This window comes from Triticum aestivum, chromosome 4B (genome assembly GCF_018294505.1).
Source record: "Triticum aestivum cultivar Chinese Spring chromosome 4B, IWGSC CS RefSeq v2.1, whole genome shotgun sequence".
Classification (NCBI taxonomy): Eukaryota; Viridiplantae; Streptophyta; class Magnoliopsida; order Poales; family Poaceae; genus Triticum; species Triticum aestivum.
Genome location: NC_057804.1, coordinates 216,129,864 through 216,150,252, shown reverse-complemented (window position 1 = coordinate 216,150,252; position 20,389 = coordinate 216,129,864).

The following is a 20,389-nucleotide window of genomic DNA, read 5'->3' as shown; positions in this document are numbered from 1 at the left end:
GGGGCGAGGTCGCTCGGGCTTGCCAAGCAGAGGGAGCCCTGGCTATCCACTTCGAGTACGACGGCGCGGCCACCTTGTTCTTCAAGGTCTTCAACGAGCGAGGCGAGCGGCTGGAGTGCTGCCCGGGAGGAGATAGCTCGACGGACACCGTGATGGGCGTCGGCTATGCGGCTGGCCCCTTCAGCGCTTCATCGAGCTGCAGCAACGACTCCTAGTAATCCAGTGACTCTCCTGAGCCTAGAGATTCTCCGGAGTCAAGCGACGACAGCTACGTGCCGCCGAGCTCCCGTCGGGGGAGGAATGTTGATGCGGCTGCCGCCCGGCATCGTCAGCGTCGCCGCAAGGCCCTGTAGTTGTCTCTCCTGCACGAGATGAAGATCAGCCCCCGTGGGGCTTGTAAGGACCGAGATGTATTCAATAGTATTGTTTGTTCCTTTTGACTTTGTAATGGACTCGTGTATTCCAGTCCGGCTAAGTTCCTCCCTTTTCTCTTCCCTAGACAGCATGGCGCTCTACGCCGGCAGGACCTAGTCCCCAGGCAGGCTTCAGCCGTCGCTAGTATGCCAAATCGTGATGCCGTGGTCAAGGCTAGGAGGTGAGCAGCCCAAGGTCCGGTAAGATCTCACGAGACGCGATGCTCATGAGGTCCCCCCTTGGCAGTAGTTGTATAGAAAATTGAAAAGGGGAGTTGAACCGCCCAAGTGAAACTGCGGGGTGAGGCGTGTGGAGTGAAACTAGTGCCATAGCGAGTCGAGACTTATCTTTTGTGGCCTGAGCCCATCAGAGAGGCAATGCTTGCCGTCGCGCCTACGGTGCCTTCAAGCACAGCCCGTCTTGGCCACCTTCCTACCTCGCTTGCCAAGGTGCTCTACTTCCTCGGGACCCGGCCCTCGAGCGAGCTCAGCCGCCGCTGGTATGCCAGGTCACGATGACGTGGTCAAGGCCAGGGGTGAGGGCTGGAGATCTAGTAGGAGCTCCCGAGACATGATGCTCACGAGGCCCCCCTTTAACGTGCAAGTGACTCGCGAGGCTGGACGGTGGTCGTCTGGGCCGACCCTTGGCTCATTGTCAAGTGATCCTGCAAGTTAGATGGCAAGGGGGGCTGAGAGCCCCAGGCGTGAGATGGAGGCACCGAGGACCCTGCGAGGTGGTGTATGCAAAGTAGGCCACGAAATAGAGATCGATCCTCGGGTTTATCAGCGTTGCAGGGACGGACCCGAGCACAAGCGCCCTGCCGATGTGTGTGTGTTGTGAAGAAATAGAGTTAGTCAGATGCATCAGGGCCATGAGGCGAAGGTCACGAGGTGACAACCATAGATAAATTCACGGAAACGATTAGATAGTCCTTGTGAATGCAGAACGGTACATGTCGTAGGGACGGACCCACATGACCCTTTGGATGATGCAGCCTGATACGTCTCCAACGTATCTATAATTTATGAAGCATTCATGCTATTTTATTATCTGTTTTGAATGTTTATGGGATTTATTATACACTTCTATATTATTTTTGGGACTAACCTTTTAACCGGAGGACCAGCCCATATTGTTGTTTTCTTGCCTATTTCAGTGTTTCGAAGAAAAGGAATATCAAACGCAGTCCAAACGGAATGAAACCTTCGGGAGCGTGATTTTTGGAACGAACGTGATCCAGGAGACTTGGAGTTGAAGTAAAGGAAGCTCCGAGGAGGACACGAGATAGGAGGGCGCGCCCACCCCCTGGGCGCGCCCCCTGTCTCGTGGGCCCCTCGAGGCTCCCCCGACGGACTTCTTTCGCCTATATATTCCCATATACCCTAAAACCATCGAACAACACAATAGATTGGGAGTTCCGCCGCCTCAAGCCTCTGTAGCCACCAAAAACCTCTTGGGAGCCCGTTTCGGCACCCTGCCGAAGGGGGGATCCCTCATCGGTGGCCATCTTCATCATCCCGGCGCTCTCCATGACGAGGAGGGAGTAGTTCACCCTTGAGGCTGAGGGTATGTACCAGTAGCTATGTTTTTGATCTCTCTCTCTCTCTCTCTCGTGTTCTCTCTATGGCACAATCTTGATGTATCACCAGGTTTGCTTTTATAGTTGGATCTTATGATGTTTCTCCCCCTCTACTCTCTTGTAATGGATTGAGTTTTCCCTTTGAAGTTATCTTATCGGATTGAGTCTTTAAGGATTTGAGAACACTTGATGTATGTCTTGCCGTGCTTATCTGTGGTGACAATGGGATATTCACGTGATCCACTTGATGTATGTTTTGGTGATCAACTTGCGGGTTCCACCCATGAACCTATGCATAGGGGTTGGCACATGTTTTCGTCTTGACTCTCCGGTAGAAACTTTGGGGCACTCTTTGAAGTATTTTGTGTTGGTTGAATAGATGAATTTGAGATTGTGTGATGCATATCATATAATCATGCCCACGGATACTTGAGGTGACAATGGAGTATCTAGGTGACATTAGGGTTTTGGTTGATTTGTTTCTTAAGGTGTTATTCTAGTATGAACTCTATGATAGATTGAACGGAAAGAATAGCTTCGTGTTATTTTACTACGGACTCTTGAATAGATAGAACAGAAAGGATAACTTTGAGGTGGTTTCTTACCCTACCAAAATTTCTTAGTTTATTCTCCGCTATTAATGGCTTTGGAGTGACTCTTTGTTGCATGTTGAGGGATAGTTATATGATCCAATTATGTTATTATTGTTGAGAGAACTTGCACTAGTGAAAGTATGAACCCTAGGCCTTGTTTCCTAGCATTGCAATACCGTTTACGCTCACTTTTACCACTTGTTACCTTTCTGTTTTTATATTTTCATATTACAAAAACCTATATCTATCATCCATATTGCACTTGTATCACCATCTCTTCACCGAACTAGTGCACCTATACAATTTACCATTGTATTGGGTGTGTTGGGGACACAAGAGACTCTTTGTTATTTGGTTGTAGGGTTGGTTGAGAGAGACCATCTTCATCCTATGCCTCCCACGGATTGATAAACCTTAGGTCATCCACTTGAGGGAAATTTGCTACTGTCCTACAAACCTCTGCACTTGGAGGCCCAACAATGTCTACAAGAAGAAGGTTGTGTAGTAGACATCAAGCTCTTTTCTGGCACCGTTGCCGGGGAAGTGAGTGCTTGAAGGTATATCTTTAAATCTTGGAATCGAATATTTTTGTTTCTTGTTTTATCACTAGTTTATTTTATAAAAGAAAACTACAAAAAAATGGATTTGAGTTTGTCTCATACGCTTCATCTTTTTAATATCTTTCATGAGTATGATGAAAAGGAAAATTGTGTCAAGTGCTAGAAGAAGAAGTCTATAAAATGCTTGATACTAAATCTTTGAATGATGAACATGATTGCAATGTTGTTAGTATTAATTCCTTGAATACTCATGATGCTAATGATATGCAAAGCCACAAGCTTGGGGAAGCTATGTTTGATGAATATGATACTTTTTGTCCCCCAAGTATTGATATGCAAAGTTGTTATGATGAAAGCACGCCTCCTATTTATGATGATTATATTGATGATAGTGGATTTTGAAGAGTGTCAACTTTATTTAGTGATGATTCCACTATTTCGGAAGAGGTTCCAATTGATTATGAGAACAAAGTTGCTATCTATGATGATTATTGTGATGACTTGATTGCTATTAGGAATAATGATAACCATGAAACTTGTCATCATGATTTTAGTTTTCAATTAGATTATGCCTCACATGATAGTTATTTTGTTGAGTTTGCTCCCACTACTATTGATGAGAATAAATTTGCTTATGTGGAGAGTAGTAAATTTTCTATGCTTGTAGATTATGAAAAGAATGCTTTAGGTGCTGGTTATATTGTTAAATTTATTCATGATGCTACTGAAAGTTACTATGAGGGAGGAACATATGCTTGTAGGAATTGCAATAATATCAAGGTTCCTCTCTATGTGCTTAAAATCTTGAAGCTATGCTTGTTTTACCTTCCTATGCTAGTTGATTATTGTTCCCATAAGTTGTTTGCTCACAAAATCCTTATGCATAGGAAGTGGGTTAGACATAAATGTGCTAGTCATATGCTTCATGATGCTCCTGTTATGTTTCAATCCTTATCTTTTATATGAGCATCATTGTCATCATCATGCCTAGCTAAAAAGGCATTAAAGAAAAGCGCTTATTAGGAGACGACCCAATATTTATACTTACTATTTTTTGTGTTCACATGATTATTCTACTGTAGTAATCATGTTTTATAGCTTTTGTTTCAATAAAGTGCCAAGTAAGACCTTTAGGATAGCTTATGGTGATAGTTGTGTTGATCCTGCTGAGAATCAAAAACTTTTGCACCAGTAAATTAGTTTTGATAATTCACAGGAACATGCTTCTGATCTGATTCTTTTTTCTCTGGATTGGTACACAAATTTCTTAGGATTTCCTACTTTGGTACGATTTTTGAAGTTCCAGAAGTATACGTTTGATACAGATTACTACAGACTGTTCTGTTTTTGACAGATTCTGTTTTCTATGTGTTGTTTGCTTATTTTGATGAATCTATGAGTAATATCGGAGGGTATGAACCATAGATAAGTTGGAATAAAGTAGATATTACACCAATATGAATTTAGAATGAGTTCATTATAGTACCTAAGTGGTGGTTTTATTTTCTTATACTAACGGAGCTTACGAGTTTTCTGTTGAGTTTTGTGTTGTGGAGTTTTCAAGTTTTGGGTAAAGATTTGATGGACTATGGAATAAGGAGTGGCAAGAGCCTAAGCTTGGGGATTCACAAGGCATCACAAGGTAATATTCAAGGAAAACCAAGAGCCTAAGCTTGGGGATGCCCCGGAAGGCATCCCCTCTTTCGTCTTCGTTCATCGGTAACTTTACTTGGAGCTATATTTTTATTCACCACATGATATGTGTTTTTCTTGGAGCATCATTTTCTTTTGTTAGTATTTTCTTTCTGTTATTTAGAATAATGTTTTGCATCTATAGTTTCAATAAAAATGTCAAGTATAGCCTTTACCATGCTTATTTTGCTTGTATACATGTTGCTGCTTGAAAACAGAAATTTACCGTTGTTGCAAAAATTCCAAAGAAAAGTCAGCGAATTATATAATGTTGAAACTTTTTGCATAATGAGATCTGATAAATCTTATACATCTTAGTATTTTTCTCATAATTTTTGGAGTTAGGTAAGTATGATGAATCTTGCATTCTTTACAGACTATACTGTTTTGGCAGATAGCTGTTATGTTTGCATTGTTGGCATATGTTTGCTTGTTTAATGATTCTATTTGAGGATAGAAGTATTAAATATGCAGAGACATTTAGTATGCTATGTGGAATAATAATTTTATTGATTTGTTACAGTAGAAAATGATAAGGTTTTGCATTGGTTTATACTAACTTATCTCACGAGTTCTTGTTGAGTTTTATGTGGATGAAGTTTTTAAGAAAAAGAGAAACCATGATATGAGAGAAATTAAGGAGACAAAAACGTTCAAGCTTGGGGATGCCCAAGGCACCCCAAGATAATATTTCAATAATTTTTAAGCATCTAAGCTTGTGGATGCCCCATTAGGCATCCCACCTTTCTTCTTCAACAACTATCGGTTAGTATCGGTTGAGCCTAAGTTTTTGCCTCTTCACATGAGTTGTGATATCCTTGCAATGCCATTTTATTTTATTTTTTGCTTGCTATTTGAATAAAATACCAAGATCTGAAATTCTTAAATGAGAGTGAGTCTTCACATAGTTACATAATTATTTAGCTACTCATTGATCTTCACTTATATCTTTTTGGAGTACTTTGTCATTTACTCGTGTGCTTCAATTATATCTTATGAGTAAATGGTTGAATGAGTTGAATGTCATAAATCTGAAATTATATATGTTTCATATGCTTACCCCGTGTGGAGAAATGACTTCACATCTAAGAAGTAGAGGTTGTAAATTTATTGAAGGTTAGCAAGCATTGTATTGGTCATTTGAACAATGCATGAAAGAATATTGAAGGAAGAGAGATTTCACATATAAATATACTATATTAGACATCTTTTATAATTGTGAGCACTCATTAAGTATGACATGCTAAAGAGTTGATGTTGGACAAGGCAGACAACGTAATGGGTTATGTTTTCTCACATCTCAGTTAAAGTATACTGTCCTGGATCATCCAAACATGTTGAGCTTGCATTTCCCCCTCATGCTAGCCAAATTCCTTGCACCAAGTAGAGATACTACTTGTGCTTCCAAATATCCTTAAACCCAGTTTTGCGATGAGAGTCCACCATACCTACCTATGGATTGAGTAAGATCCTTCAAGTAAGTTGTCATCGGTGCAAGCACTAAAAATTGCTCTCTAAATATGTATGATCTATTAGTGTGAAGAAAATAAGCTTTATACGATCTTGTTATGGAAGCAATAAAAGCGACGGACTGCATAATAAAGGTCCATATACAAGTGGCAATATAAAGTGACGTTCTTTTGCATTAAGATTTTGTGATTCCAACCATGAAAGCGCATGACAACCTCTGATTCCCTCTGCGACGGGCCTATCTTTTACTTTATGACTTTTACTTTATGCAAGAGTCAAGGTGATCTTCACCTTTTCCTTTTTCATTTTATCCTTTGGCAAGCACCTCGTGTTGGAAAGATATATATATATATATATATATATATATATATCCAATTGGATGTTAGTTAGCATGAACTATTATTGTAAACATCACCCAAAGGTGAATACGTTGGGAGGCAACACTATAAACCCCTATCTTTCTCAGTGTCTGACTAAAACTCCATAACCATAAGTATTGCGTGAGTGTTAGCAATTGTAGAAGACTATATGATAGTTGAGTATGTGGAGTTTGCTAAATCAAAGCTCTGACATAGACCCTTCTTGAAAATAAGATGAATTGTAATTGTTTGATGACTGAGATGAAGTTTGCTAGTTTTCAAGAAAGTTTATGGTTTATGCTTTAACATGTGAATAGCTTGTTACTTGATCTTGAGAAGTTTTATAAGATGAACTACTATTATGACATATAATCATGCTAGAAAAGGTGATTGAAACTATCGTTGATCAAACTTGTGCACCTGCTAGCATTCACACTTCATAAATTATTTCTTTTATCATTTACCTACTTGAGAACGAGCAGGAATTAAGCTTGGGGATGCTGATACGTCTCCAACGTATCTATAATTTATGAAGCATTCATGCTATTTTATTATCTGTTTTGAATGTTTATGGGCTTTATTATACACTTTTATATTATTTTTGGGACTAACCTATTAACCGGAGGCCAGCCCATATTGCTGTTTTCTTGCCTATTTCAGTGTTTCGAAGAAAAGGAATATCAAACAGAGTCCAAACGGAATGAAACCTTCGGGAGCGTGATTTTTGGAATGAACGTGATCTAGGAGACTTGGAGTTGAAGTAAAGGAAGCTTCGAGGAGGCCACGAGATAGGAGGGCGCGCCCACCCCCTGGGCGCGCCCCCCTGTCTTGTGGGCCCCTCGAGGCTCCCCCGACGGACTTCTTTCTCCTATATATTCCCATATACCCTAAAACCATCGAACAACACAATAGATCGGGAGTTCCTCTGCCGCAAGCCTCAGTAGCCACCAAAAACCTCTCAAGAGCCCGTTCCGGCACCCTGTCGGAGGGGGGATCCCTCACTGGTGGCCATCTTCATCATCCCGGCGCTCTCCATGACGAGGGAGTAGTTCACCCACGAGGCTGAGGGTATGTACCAATAGCTATGAGTTTGATCTCTCTCTCCCTCGTGTTCTCGCTATGGCACGATCTTGATGTATCGCGAGCTTTGCTATTATAGTTGGATCTTATGATGTTTCTCCCCCTCTACTCTCTTGTAATGGATTGAGTTCTCCCTTTGAAGTTATCTTATCGGATTGAGTCTTTAAGGATTTGAGAACACTTGATGTATGTCTTGCCGTGCTTATCTGTGGTGACAATGGGATATTCACGTGATACACTTGATGTATGTTTTGGTGATCAACTTGCAGGTTCCTCCCATGAACCTATGCATAGGGGTTGGCACACGTTTTTGTCTTGACTCTCCGATAGAAACTTTGGGGCACTATTTGAAGTACTTTGTGTTGGTTGAATAGATGAATTTGAGATTGTGTGATGCATATCGTATAATCATGCCCACGGATACTTGAGGTGACAATGGAGTATCTAGGTGACATTAGGGTTTTGGTTGATTTGTGTCTTAAGGTGTTATTCTAGTATGAACTCTATGATAGATTGAACGGAAAGAATAGCTTCGTGTTATTTTACTACGGACTCTTGAATAGATAAAACAGAAAGGATAACTTTGAGGTGGTTTCGTACCCTATCATAATTTCTTCGTTTGTTATCCTTTATTAGTGGCTTTGGAGTGACTCTTTGTTGCATGTTGAGGGATAGTTATATTATCCAATTATGTTATTATTGTTGAGAGAACTTGCACTAGTGAAAGTATGAACCCTAGGCCTTGTTTCCTAGCATTGCAATACCGTTTACGCTCACTTTTACCACTTGTTACCTTGCTGTTTTTATATTTTGAGATTACAAAAACCTATATCTATCATCCATATTGCACTTGTATCACCATCTCTTCGTTATTGGGTGTGTTGGGGACACAAGAGACTCTTTGTATTGGGTGTGTTGGGGACACAAGAGACTCTTTGTTATTTGGTTGCAGGGTTGCTTGAGAGAGACCATCTTCACCCTATGCCTCCCACGGATTGATAAACCTTAGGTCATCCACTTGAGGGAAGTTTACTACTGTCCAACAAACCTCCGCACTTGGAGGCCCAACAACGTCTACAAGAAGAAGGTTGTGTAGTAGACATCACAGCCCGAGGGGCGCCCCCAAACTGAACGAACTAGGGAGATGTCACCTGATGCCGTTGCTGAAGAGTTGTTGAAGTAGCTAAAAAATGCGCGCTGCTGAAGCCATTCCTCATGAGCCGCTCCGGTACCGGGCCTCGGGAGGCTCTGATGGACTAGGAGGCTCCTGAAGGTGCTCCTCCATCTCCGCTAGGATCGCCTGGTGTCTGGCTTCGTAGGCTGCCTGAGCGTCCCTCATGCAGCGCTGGAACGCCTCAGCCGCGCCCGCCAGGCCAAAAGGCATGGGAATGTAGCTGTGCGGCGGTCCCTCGCATCGGCCAACATGAGATGGCCACATGAGCTGCCGAGACGTGGCCTTGTTGAGCCCGGGGATGTCGATGCAAACGCGGAACTCCTTACCTCGCTAGGGCAGTGAGCTCCGCCTCACGGCAGGCGATGATCCCCTTGCAGAACCCTTCCTTCCTAAATCTCCTCGATTGCCTCGCTAATGAACGCATGAGCGCCTGGTGCCTTCTCCTAGGAAGCGCGCTCTGAAGAGCGCATCCACATGGTGCCCGAGCGCCACTCTCGCGACATGAGCTAGGTATGAGGCCCTCCAGAGGAGAACCCCCGAGCCAAGCCTGAGAGGGTCACCGGGCGCGCCTTCCTATGCGATAGGTGAAGGCGCCGCGTCCGGAGATGCGAGGCTCAGCACTGCATCCTCGGGTGATGCTTCCTCTCCAGATCCCTGGCCCAGCTACAGCTTCTTTGTCTTGGGGTCGACCTCAGGAGGGAGGGCGCCGTCTTCGTCTTCAGGGTTTTCAACTGTTGCAGCCTGGAAGGCATGCTCGAGGGAGCACACCTCATACTTCTCCTGACAAGCGACCGTGATGATGCCGCTGCTTCCTGGCATCCGGAGGATGTTGTAGCCGTGGTGCGTGGCCGCCATGAACTTGGCTAGTGCTGGGTACCCTAGGATGGCGTTGTAGGGCAGGCGGATGTCGGCGATGTCAAAGTCGATGAGCTCAGTGCGGTAGTTGTTGCGCTCGCCGAAGGTGACAGGAATGCGCACTTGCTCGATCGGGTGTGTCGATCCATCGATCACTCCTGAGAATGGCTTGGTAGGGTGCAACTGGTTGTATGGCACCTGGAGTCTGTCGAACGTCTAGATGGAGAGAACATTGAACCCTGCTCCGCCATCAATGAGAGTCTTGGTGATGGTCACGTTGTTGATGACGGGGGAGCAGAGCATGGGGAGCGCGCCAGCGGTGGCCGCGCACTTGAGCCGGTCTGTGGAGTCGAAGGTGATGGCGCACTTGGACCACTTGAGAGGGCGAGTTGCCTCAAGCTTGGGGAGCGCCGCATTGACCTCGCACACAAACTGCTTGAAGACACGGTGAGAAGCTGGGGCTTGTGAGCCCCCCAAGATGTAGGCGATGGCTCGCGGCTCCTGAAAGCCCCTAGCCCTCCCGTCCTGGTGGTGATCTTTGTTCCTTCTTGGTGGTGGAGGCAGAGGAGGCAAGGCTGTGTTGCCCTGAGGGCAGTTCTCACCAGGCTGCTCCCTCCAGTTGCCCTTGCGAGGTTGGTCCTGCCAGCAGTCCTCATGAGGCTGGTCGCGCCACTCCTGACGATGGTCGCGTTCGTCCCAGCGGACTCCGCCTCGGCCACCTCCGCGACCGTAGCCCCGATCGTTGCACTCAGGGCGTTGACCGAGGCGCCCGTCATGGAGAGCCCTGAGCTTCTGGCAGTTTCTGGTGTTGTGGTTGTAGACATTGTGAAAGGCGTAGAACGGCCGCTTGCACTTGGATGACTCGGGGTGGTCGTAGCCGCGCTTGGTCTCTGGCTCTGCCACAAGCACGGCTGGCCCCTTACGCTTTGTGTCCTTGGTCTTGGTCTTCGTGTCTTCTGGATCAGCATCAGGGAGCTCGAGGAGGGAGAGGTGTCCCTCCTCATCCCTCGCACACTTGTTTGCCATGTTGAACATCTCCAGAGCAGTGCAGAGGTCCTCATGGATGGTGAGCTCCTCCTTCATCTTGACGTCACGGACGCCATCAGTGAACGCAGAGATGATGGCCTCTTCCGACACCTTGGGAATCTTGAGGCAGACGTTGTTGAAGCGCTGGATGTACTTATGCAGGGCTCCCTAGGTTGCTGCTTGACGCGGCGTAGGTCGCCCGCGGCCGGCGGACGGTCGCGAGTGCCCTGGAAGTTGGCGATGAATCGGCCGCGCATCTCCTCCCAGGAAGAAACCGACCCCTCGGTTAGGTTCAGGAGCCAAGAACATGCGTCGTCCTTGAGGGCCATCGGAAACCAGTTTGCCATGATCTTCTCGTCGCCGTTGGCCGCCTCAGTGCTCGGCTCGTAGAGTTGTAGGAACTCGGCGGGGTCCGCGGTGCCGTCGTAGCGTGGAGGCAGGTCAGGCTTGAACTTGCTCGGCCAGACGATGTTGCGGAGCTTTGTAGTGAATGCACGGCATCCTGCCGTGGCCACCGGAGGTCGTCGAGGGGGTGGAACGTAGTTTTTGTGCACGCACGCCGCCACCTCATGTGGCGGCTCGCGAGCCTGGTGCTGGGGTGTTGGAAACACGCGCATCTCTCCTTGGGGACATTGCACCACCTAGCAGCTCACGTTATCTCGAGGCAGCGTCGGGCACTGCGGGTCGCGTCATGGAGACATACGCCTTGGATCGACGATGGCGCCCCAGGTCGGAGGCGGAGGAGGAGCCCCGTGCGCGACGTCACCCACTGCAGGTGGTTGCTGAGGCAGCAAGCAAGCCGGCCCATCGGAGCCCCCATGCGCGACGCTGATGAGCTCGGCGATGCGCTCGAGCCACTCCTTGTAGAGATCACCCACGGGACGGTAGTGAAGGAGCACACGTGCCGTGAGCAGGGCCGCCTGCGCATCCAACTGGCCGCAGCGCACGTGGGATGATGAAGTTGCTGGGGTGAGCGACGTAGTAGCAGTGCGGCCATCACGGCGCACCAACATGTGCAGCGATGAAGCTTGCTGCTCGTGGCCGGTAGGGCCTGTGGTGGCGTTGGCCACCAGAGAAGGAGCACGGCGGGCACAGCCGTCACCCGCCGGAGCAGTCTGAGCGACGCGGGCGGCAACCGCGACCCGACGCTTGGCGCGAGCCCTGCGCGCGTCGGCCGTGGAGATGTCGGAGTAGAGGCGGATCGACCGACGGAAGGAAGATCCGATGAACCCCTACCTAGTGCGCCAAATGTTGGATTTCAGGATCCGGCAACCCGTGAGAGGTTCGAACACTGGGCTGCATGCGGAGATCTCAACCTGCCCATCCTGCCTACTCGCGATCCTCCCTAGCCTAGCGCTAAGAGCCCACAAAGACACAAAGACACAGAGATTTATACTAGTTCGGGCCACCGTTGTGGTGTAATACCCTACTCTAGTGTGGTGTGGTGGATTGCCTCGAGGGGCTATGGATGAACTGGTTACAAAGGATGAACAAGTCTCGGGAGGTGAGGTGTTCTTGAGCTGGTGTTGTGCTCTACTTGTTCTGGTTTTCGGTCACTTTCTATGGGGGTGGCTAAGTCCTATATATAGTGCCTTTGTCCTCCTCCCAAATATGAGCGGGAAGGGATTCCACAACGGCGTGATTTGAAAGGGGACAAATAGTATAGTCTATCCTGAAAAAAGTTGTCTTCGCCTGCGAAAAGCCTCTTGCCGTGACGCTGCGGTGGGCTCAGTGATGACCTCCGTCTTGCCGTCCTGGCGGTCTTGGTCTCGCTGCACCAGAATGGAAACCTTTGGCTGATTCCTCAGGACTCCGCGCCTGTGTCTTGCCCCCCTTGCACCGAAGAGGAAACCTATGCTCTGTGGCCGCCTGGCGCCAACCTGGCGCCCGCAGGGCTTTGGTCGTCATGGCTCATGTCAGCTGAGCCTCATGAGGTAGCTGCATAGAACTCTCCACCCCTCAGGAGCCCTCCTGAGGAGGCCAATTCCTTTGGGGTCTTGGCGTCGCCTGCCTCGCGAGGCTTGGCCCCTCGCGAGGGTCTTGCTGTGTTGGTGTTGAAGCTGGGCCGTACCAGGCCGTTGATGGAGCCATGTGGTGGGCCGCAGGCAGGAAGGACTGGATAGTCCCAAGTCCAGGATGCCGATACTATGCATGTTACATGTCATTCCAAAGCTTTACCTGCCTTTCTCTATATCTTTATCTAAAGTTTTGACCTATGTTGTCATCAATTACAAAAAATGGGGAGATTGAAAGCACAAGTGCTCCCTGGGTGATTTCGGTAATTAATGTCAACATATCTCTTGTTGGACTAATACTTTCATCTAGTATATTTCAGATAAGTCCAACAGTGGAGTGGCATGGACAAGAGGATGTGGAACCCCTTCAAGATGCTAAGGACAAGGGATTGGCTCAAGCTCAAAGGTCAGGACTCTACATTTTCTATTTCAGTGCTCCAAGATCACATTGAGTCCGTAGGAAATCCAATACTATTAAAAGGGGATGAGGTGTTGCTTAATGGCTTGCTTGCTCAAAGTGCTTAGTGATATGCTCCAAAGCCCTCAACCACTTTCTCATATCCACATATGTCCCATACCAAAAGTCAAACTCGGCCCCACTGATTTGATCTATCCGGCACCACCGAGTTCATTTTACATAGCCACTGCCAAAAACCCTAATCGATTCGGTCCCACCGATGGGATCTCGGTCTCACCGAGATGGGCTTGCAAACTCTCTGTTGCCTATTGCAATAATTTCGGTCTCACCGAAAATATGCAATCGGTCCCATCAAGTTTGCTTGACCAACTCTCTGTTTCGCTTATTACCAAAATCGGTCCCACCGAGTTTGTGTAATCGGCCAAACCGAGATGAGGTTTTACCCTAACTGTACCACATCGGTCCTACCGAGTTAATCATATCGGTCCCACCGAAATGCCTAACGGTCACATTATGAACTAAATCGGTCTGATCGAGTTTTTGTATTGGGTCTCACCGAATTTGGTAAATTGTGTGTAACGGTTAGATTTTGTGTGGAGGCTATATATACCCCTCCACCCTCTCTTCATTCGTGGAGAAAGCCATCAGAATGTGTCTACACTTCCAGCATTCATTTTCTGAGAGAGAACCACCTACTCATGTGTTGAGACCAAGATATTCCATTCCAACCGCATAAATCTTGATCTCTAGCCTTCCCCAAATTGCTTTCCACTCAAGTCATCTTTCCACCAAATCCAATCCTATGAGAGAGAGTTAAGTGTTGGGGAGAATATCATTTGAAGCATAAGAGCAAGGAGATCATCATCAACACACCATCTATTACCTTTTGGTGAGTGGTGTCTCCTAGATTGGTTAGGTGTCACTTGGGAGCCTCCGTCAATATTGTGGATGAACCAAGGAGTTTGTACGGGCAAGGAGATCACCTACTTCATGAAGATCTACAGTAGTGAGGCAAGTCCTTCGTGGGCGATGGCCATGGTGGGATAGACAAGGTTGCTTCTTCGTGGACCCTTCGTGGGTGGAGCCCTCCATGTACTCGCGCAGCCATTACCCTTCATGGGTTGAAGTCTCCATCAACGTGGATGTAATATAGCACCACCTATCAGAACCACGCCAAAAATCTCCGTGTCTCCAATTGCATATGCACACTCCAATCCCGTCCCTTTACTTTGTTGCAAGTTTCATGCTTTACTTTCCGCTGCTCATATACTCTTTGCATGCTCGCTTGAATTGTATTAATTATGCTTGAAATTGTGTTAATCTACCACCTCAACTTGAAAAACTTAAAAACTGCCAACTTTGTGTGTTGAGGGTCTAATCACCCCCCCCCCTCTAGACACCTCTTCTCGATCCTTTCAACCCCCTCTGGTACTTATTTGCTCCAATATTCCTCAAATATTCCAGAAAAATTCCTCATAAAGTTTCAACTCATTTGGTGTTGTGCAGAATAGGTAGCCTGACATAGCTTTTTCAGGTCCAGATTTCCAGCTGCCAGAATTCTCCCCCTTTGTTTATACCTTGCATATTATGAGAGAAAAGGCATTAGAATTACTCCAACAAGCATTATTATACAATAAAACAACATAAATAATAGTAGGTAAACATGATGAAAAATGGACATATCAACTCCCCCAAGCATAGACCTCGCTTGTCCTCAAGCGAAGACCGAAATAAAAAAACATGTCCACATGCTTAGAGAGAGAGGTGTCAATAGAAACAAAAATACGGACATAGAAACATCATGTAATTTATTATAACAGCAACGAACTTTAACTTAAAACTTTCATCATAGAACTTTTATCATAGACTTCACATGAACAAGTGACAATTCATCACAACATCAAAGTATAAAGCATAAACTATATTGGAAACCAACAAACTATGTTCTCAGTCAACTTTGCAACTACAATTCATCATCTTTTTAGGAAGGGTCATGTATCGGAGCCTTTAGGCAAGTCCACATACTCAACCATCATTCAGTCTTCTATGATTGCTAACACTCACCGCGTACACATGAGCAAAACGTTTCAACCGGACACATAGAAACATAGGGGCTTATAGTTTCGCCTCCCAACGTATTCACCTCAAGGGTGATGTCAACAATAATAACTCATTCTACCCATATTTAACTGGCTATATGTGTCTAGATCTTTCCTCGCCACATGATGCTTGCCAAAGGAGAAAATAAAAAGGAATAGAGAGAAAAACTTTGACTCTTGCATGAAAGTAAATACATGAAAGTAAAAGATAGGCCCTTCGCAGAGGGAAGCAGAGGTTGTCATGTGCTTTTTGTTCGTATGCTCAACCCCTTAGTGCAAGAGAATGTCACGTTATATTGCCCCTTGTGATGGAAACCTTTACTATGCAATCTGTCGCTTTTATTCTTCGCCATCACAAGTTCGTACAATGCTCAATTTTCCCTTACACTAAATGATCTTACACTTTTGGAAGCAATTTTTATTGCCCTTTTTGCACCGATGACAACTTACTTGAAGGATCTTACTCAATCCATAGGTAGGTATGGTGGACTCTCAAACTAGATTTGAGTTTAGGGGTTTTGGATGCACAAGTAGTATGTCTACTTAGTGCGGAATTTTTGGCTAGCAAAGATTGGGGCAAACACCACATGTTGAAGGATCTATGACAATATAACTTCTATGTGAATATGAACAAACATAATTCATTACGTTGTCCTCCTTGTCCAACGTCAACAATTTTGGCATATAATTTTTTGATGGGTGCTCACAATCACAAAAGATTTCAAGGATAGTGTATTTGCATGTGAATCTTATCTTCCCTTATTAATTCTTTCATGAGTTGCATCATTGACCAATGCTATGTTTGTAAACCTAAAATAAAATTTTCTACTTATACTTTTCCTTGTGTAATGTCATCACTTACCATAAGATTAGCATATGATCTTTTTCATTTATTTCCTTTCTTTTTGTTGAAACAAGAAAGTAAAGAAGGCAAAACTCAAACTAAACTTTATTGTATATCTCACACATGATTACAAAAATTGATCACTAAGCAAACACTTGGAAAGAAAGGATCAAACTAAACTTTTATTCATCTAAAGCAAAAGATAACCAAGGGTAGAACTAAGAACAGTAAAGGCAAAATATAGTGGAGATGATACGATACCGGGGCACGTCCCCCAAGCTTGGCGAAAGCCAAGGGGAGTGTCCATAACTGATACTCAATTTTATTTTGGTGATGAAGAAGGAGGTGGTGGTGATGAAGTAGAAGCAATCCGGTCCTTAAGGACCGAGAGACTCTCCAATCTTCAGATGACGCTCCGGAGGGAGATGCAGAATATTTTCACAAGTGAAATACTTATTTTGTATACAAACTATTTCAATGACCCTGAAGGCTGCAATCTTAGTGGGGGTAAGATGAGCATAGTAAGGTTTAAGGAAATATTCCTCTTCCTCATCAGTAGGCAATGCTTGCTCGACCATCAGCACTTGATCTCCGGTGGCCTCCTAGCTCTTGTCCTACTTGGCTGCTCAAACGGGATCTTCCCTCTTCAGCTCGATCTTCATCAACCAAGCATCCTCTTACATATGGTTAGAGGAAGAAGAAGACATGATGCCTGGCTCAACAGATCTAACAGAAAACAGTGAGAAAATAAAAAAGGAGATTTCTCCTGATACTGAGGTCAAAGCGTTTGGGGGGTATTAAAGATTTTTTTTATCTTGGGGAACAAGCAAAACAGAAGCGGAGTCTGGAAAGTACCCGAGGTGGGTGATGACCCACAAGTATAGGGGATCTATAGATAGTACTTTCGATAAGTAAGAGTGTCGAACCCAACGAGGAGCAGAAGGAAATGACAAGCGGTTTTCAGTAAGGTATTCTCTACAAGCACTAAAATTGTAGGTAATAGATAGTTTTGTGATAAGATAATTTGTAACGGGTAACAAGCAATGAAAGTAAACAAAGTGTAGCAAGGTGGCCCAATCCTTGTTGTAGCAAAGGACGAGCTTGGACAATTTTTTATAATGAGAAAAGCATCCCACTTATGATTAACCCCTATTGCAAGCATCCGCAACTACAAAAGAAGTATTAAGGTAAACCTAACCATAGCATGAAACTAGTGGATCCAAATCAGCCCCTTACGAAGCAACTTATAAACTAGGGTTTAAGCTTCTGTCACTCTAGCAACCCATCATCTACTTATTACTTCCCAATGCCTTCCTCTAGACCCAAATAATGGTGAAGTCTCATGTAGTCGATGTTCACATAACACCACTAGAGGAGAGACAACATACATCTCATCAAAATATCGAACGAATACCAAATTCACATGACTACTAATAGCAAGACTTCACCCATGTCCTCAGGAACAAACATAACTACTCACAAAGCATATTCATGTTCATGATCAGAAGAGTATTAATATGCATTAAGGATCTGAACATATGATCTTCCACCAAGTAAACCAACTAGCATCAAGTAGAAGGAGTAATCAACACTACTAGCAACCCACATGTACCAATTTGTGGTTTTCATACAAGATTGGATACAAGAGATGAACTAGGGTTTTGAGAGGGGATGGTGCTAGTGAACATGTTGATGGATATTGACCCCTCCCGATGAGAGGATCATTGGTGATGGCGATGGTGATGATTTCCCCCTCCCAGAGGGAAGTTTCCCCGGCAGAACAGCTCCGCCGGAGCCCTAGATTGGTTCCGCCAAGGTTCCACCTCGTGGCGGCGGAGTTTCGTCCCGTAAGCTTGCTTATGAATTTTTCCAGGGTAAAAGCCTTCATATAGCAGAAGATGGACACCGGAGGGCCACCAGGGGGCCTAGGAGACAAGGGGCGCGCCTAGTAGGGGGGCGCGCCCGCCACCCTCCTGGCCAGGGTGTGGGCCCACTCTGGTATTTTCTTCGCTCAATAATTCTAAAGTGACTTCCGTGGAGTTTCAGGATTTTTGGAGCTGTGCAGAATAGGTTTCCAATATTTGCTCCTTTTCCAGCCAGAATCCCAGCTATCGGCATTCTCCCTCTTCATGGTAAACCTTGTAAAATAATAGATAATAGACATAAGTATTGTGGCATAACGTGTAATAATAGCCCATAATGCAATAAATATTGATATAAAAGCATGATGCAAAATGGACGTATCAACTCCCCCAAGCTTAGACCTCGCTTGTCCTCAAGTGGAAGCCGAAATCAAAAAATATGTCCACATGTTTAGAGATACAGGTGTCGATAAAAATAAAATACGGACATGAGGGCATCATGATCATTCTTATAACAACAACATAAATAGATTTTATCATATGATTTCTTATGCTCAAGTAACAATCTTTTCACAATGTCAAGTATGGAACATAAACTTCATTGAGAACTAACAAACTATAATCTCAGTCATTGAAGCAATTGCAATTATTCATAACATCGCAAAGAGTCAAAAATAGAGCTTTTCAGCAAGGCCACATACTCAACTATCATATATTCTTCTACAATTGCTAACACTCACGCAATACTTATGGTTATGGAGTTTTAATCGGACACCGAGAAAGATAGGGGCTTATAGTTTCGCCTCCCAACGTATTCACCTTTGGGTGATGTCAACAATTATAATTCATGCTTACTTACATCCAATTGGATATATGTATCAGGATCTTTCGAACACGAGGTGCTTGCCAAAGGATAAAATGAAAAAGGGAAAGGTGAAGATAACCTTGACTCTTGCATAAAGTAAAAGACATAAAGTAAAAGATAGGCCCTTCGCAGAGGGAAGCAGAGGTCGTCATGTGCTTTTAGGGTTGGATGCACAAAATCTTAATGCAAAAGAACGTCACATTATATTGCCACTTGTGATATGAACCTTTATTATGAAGTCCGTCGCTTTTATTACTTCCATACCACACAATCTTATAAAGCTTATTTTCTCCGCACTAATAAGTCATACGTATTTAGAGAGAAATTTTTATTCCTTGCAACATGACAACTTACTTGAAGGATCTTACTCAATCCATAGGTAGGTATGGTGGACTCTCATGGCAAAACTGGGTTTAAGGATATTTGGAAGCACAAGTAGTATTTCTACTTGGTGCAAGGAATTTTGGCTAGCATGAGGGGGGAAAGCAAGCTTAACATGTTGGGAAGATCAATGACAATATACTTTAAATGAGATGTGAGAAAACATAAACCATTACGTTGTCTTCCTTGTCCAACATCAACTCTTTAGCATGTCATACTTAATGAGTGCTCACAATCATAAAAGATGTCCAAGATAGTATATTTATATGTGAGAACCTCTCTTTCTTTATTACTTCCTATTAATTGCAACGATGACCAAAACTATGTTTTGCCAACTCTCAACAACTTATATAACTCATACTCTTTATATGTGAAGCCATTACTATCCATAAGATCAATATGAACTCTTTTATTCTTTTTGTTCTTTTTATTTTCTCAAGATCATAGCAAGATAGCAAAGCCCTTGACTCAACACTAATCCTTATTATAGATAGCTCACGGACTCGATTACATAAAGAGATCACAAAGCAAAACTCAAAACTAAATCATACCCAAAACTTTATTCTACTAGATCAAGATACTACTAAAAGGATCGAACTAAGAAAAATGGTAAAGATACGAGTGTGATGGTGATATGATACCGGAGCACCTCCCCCAAGCTTGGCAGTTGCCAAGGGGAGTGCCCATACCCATGTAATTATGTCTCCTTCTTCAGGGTTGGTGTTGTGATCTTCTTGGCGATGCTTCCTCTCAGGATACGATTCTCCTCCTCGAGCTTATTAACTTGTTGTTTGAGGTCCATATTTTCCTTGCGGAGCTTGCCAGTGATGGCTAAAGCTCCTTTTACCCAAGGATGCTGCATAGCTTCTAGAGAATAGGTGACACTCTTTTTCATATTTTCATAAGAAAGAAATTTAACGTTGGAAGGGATGACCGAATTTGGAATAGCCGAGCTGTGTAGTTCCCCCATCATGAATTCTTCTTGGAAGCGAGAGGTAACTTCTTGATCTTCCTCCATGCCATCTATCCTTTTCAAGTCGGCCTCCATCTCATCCTCCGTTGATGGTCCAAAGTGATAAGCAGCGCTGTTTGCTCCTGGACAT